The sequence below is a fragment of the Pyxicephalus adspersus genome, chromosome 3 (assembly GCF_032062135.1).
Source record: "Pyxicephalus adspersus chromosome 3, UCB_Pads_2.0, whole genome shotgun sequence".
NCBI classification, from domain to species: Eukaryota; Metazoa; Chordata; class Amphibia; order Anura; family Pyxicephalidae; genus Pyxicephalus; species Pyxicephalus adspersus.
Genome location: NC_092860.1, coordinates 72,095,946 through 72,099,116, shown reverse-complemented (window position 1 = coordinate 72,099,116; position 3,171 = coordinate 72,095,946). Strand labels below are relative to the sequence as shown.

The window sequence follows — 3,171 nt, the reverse complement described above, 5'->3', positions numbered from 1 at the left end:
AGGCAGGGGAACACTCAGGAGCCGGAGCCACCAATCACACACCAATACCTACATGGGCGCCGGAATCGGAAGTACAGCACCCTGTTTGTTGTGAGACAAGGTCCTGCTAACAGTGTTGTGGCCTAATCCATCCATCAGCAGCACACCAATGTTCTTCCCTAACTGAGAAAGGTTGCTGCTGCTGCTGGGAGAGAGGTGTTACAAGAGCATCACATCAGAACCTATAGGTATGCGATACACAAAAGGCTGAATCAGTCTATTCAAAATTATGACAAACTTGAGCATTCATTCTTTATGTAAACAGTAGCAATGCAGTAAATAGACCGCATCTTAGGACTCCCAAGGTGGATGGACAATGGTGCTATGGTGTAAAAATTACCACAGAATGATGAAAAAGTGAACAAGTAACATATGAATAAGGTAACTGCTCATAACCCGAACAAATGTGAGTGGACACCTACAGCTAGGTTAGGTTAGGACTTAGTTATAAAAATGTCAGCATTAACTACCCCCAGACCCCTACTACCCACCCTACTGTTCATAGCTAGATGACTGAGACAGCATTCAAGCAACAATTAACCCCCCTAGCGGTATTCCCGAGTGTGACTTTACCATGCTAAAATCGGTAATGCCAAGTCACACTCGGGGTAGCAGTAAACTTAAAAAAAAACACCTTGCTCCGTTGGCATCCCTCGTTGACAAATAGTATGACTGTGTGTGTAACAAACAGCTTGACAAATGTCCATGGCAATTTCATGGTAGATGAGCAAAGTGTGAGATACTGGATAAAACTAGATAAATGTACATGAAAGTGTGTTGAGTCATTGAAACTTTTTTTTTCAACCACCTCATGCTAAAATTTACAAAATGATGTACAATTGTTTGGAAATAAATATCTTAGCTATGTACCATCTACTCAATCTAATATGCTAAAATTTTGTGGACGCCCCTTTGTTTTGCCCAACGCCCATTCCGACAGGGGGTTTTACCTCCCTGCATATCCCTGTCTTTTTAGACTGCGCTGTTCATGTCACTATGACAGGTTACAGCGTTGAGCCGGGATGGATTGGCGGGGGTTTTACCCTCCTCCCCTCCCTGCCTAGTGACGTTAGCTGGAGGGAACGCCGTCTATAGAGCTCCATGTCATCCAGCTGGCGTCTGGGGTTTCCGCAGACGCCGGCTGCGTGCACGTGTGCTGAGGGGGAGGTTTTGAGAACGCCGTCCTTTAAATGGAGCGGCGTTCTCTTGATCTCCCTGCTCCTCTGCACATTAATCTGTAGACATTACTGTGTTCCTGTCTGCTTGATCTGTGCCAAAACTCGGATCCCGTTATTATCACTCTGCACATCCTTAGACTATAAGTCTCTTGATATTAAGGTAATGTTTAACATTATAATATTCTTGAAGATATTTTAGGAAGTTGTAGTATTTGTAATAATTGCCTGAAGATACAAAGGTCTTTTACAATTACTTCCTAGGTACTCAATCCTTGTACATATATATATATCTCACTATATTATTCTCTGTGCTGAGGAGATGATCATCAGCTTAAAACACTTGCAGTAAGCACATCGTACTATCCCACAGGAATCATGTTAGTTCTTACACACTAGTTAAACAGTAATTATGCTTCCATTAGTCTATGACCAATGTGGATATTTTTAATATGTGGGTAGGCTTGCTCACTACTGATCCATATATTGATATTATATGTGTTTACAAACTGCTTATATTAAAGTTAATTTGTGATAACATATCTATAATTCAATTAATAACACTTATTTTTATTGGCCTAGATATAAATATTACAAGTGCCAAATACATGTTGAAAAACTACTAATCCCGTGGAAGCCTAACAAGGTGAAATGCGTCGGGTGCGACGTGGTTGAAGCATTCTAAATATATGGTAATAATATAATGTATATGCTGTGTTGAGATAAACTATGTCTAGTGCCTATTAAGGCCAATCCAACAGTTTGTGGACCCCAAAAAATCTATATTGTGGCCCAACATCAAAACTGTTAAATACACTTGATGACATTTTGTACTCTGTGACTTTTTGGTATTTATTTCGTACATCCTTTATTATAAAGAAAGATTGTTATATGGCAAATGTAACTAAATTTGTCTATGTTAGTTGTTAATTTCTGTATATTTATTGATACACTGAATACAACTTCTCTGTTTTGTGCAAAAAACCCTGCTCTCCTTATTCTGGCATCTACAGTCGGGTACTGGCCAGGTGGCAGCTTTATTTACAGCAGGAGGAGGAGGTAGTGGGCTCTGGAACAGAGTGTGGATGGCATTAGTATCTGGCATCTACAGTCGGGTACTGGCCAGGTGGCAACATCATTTACAGCAGGAGGCGGTGGGCCCTGTAACGGAGCGTGGACCACAGTGAAGGTTGAGGCCATCACCTCTATGGACAGTGTAGAAGCTTTAGCTAATTGAAACATGTGGAACGAAAATCACACTTTCCATTACTACTATCTAGAGAAACCACATAAAAGGGAACAGTTTGTGGAATACGCAGGGAAATACATACATTATTTATCATTTGTGAATATCTAGCAAGTGCTATCAGAATTAAATATCTGGATTTTTAGTAGAGAAATACAGAAATTTTTATGGCTTTGGAGATATATAGCAAAGTGGGATCGGAGAGAATATTTTGGAGAGAAATACTGATTTTTTTGGGGGGTTTTAGAATAGGTACCAAGTGCTATCATAATAAAAAATCTGTATTTTTTACAGAAATACAGTTTGTGATAGATTGCAAGATGTATCCTAAATTATACCTCCTGTAATAAATCATATAATACAGAAAAATTTCTATATCCATAAAAGGTACAGATATTTCATTCTGATAGCGGTTAGTATCTATCCAAAAACCCAAAAGAAATCTGTATTCGCTCTAAAAAAACTGATATTTATTATGAATCATAATTAAATATCTGTATTTTTTTTAGAGAAATACATACATTTTTATGGTTTGTTTGATAAATAGCAAGTTGTAGCCTGGATTAAATATCTGTATTTTTTTTTTTTTTTATAGAAAAACAGAAATTTTGCTGTTTATTTTGATAGGTAGCAAGTGGTACCAGAAATAAATATCTGTATTTTTTATTTAGAGAAATTATTTTTAAATAAATATTTTTAAATAAATGTTTC

At 37.7% G+C, this 3,171-nt stretch overlaps 1 long non-coding RNA gene across 1 annotated transcript; it reads left to right on the top strand.

Annotated features, from left to right (window-relative positions):
* Positions 1-1,113: 1,113 nt before the first annotated feature.
* On the top strand, positions 1,114-2,651 carry LOC140326514 (uncharacterized). The gene is made up of 2 exons (XR_011919885.1): positions 1,114-1,377; positions 1,797-2,651. It is a non-coding gene; the product is annotated as an uncharacterized lncRNA (long non-coding RNA).
* The last annotated feature ends 520 nt before the right edge of the window (positions 2,652-3,171 follow it).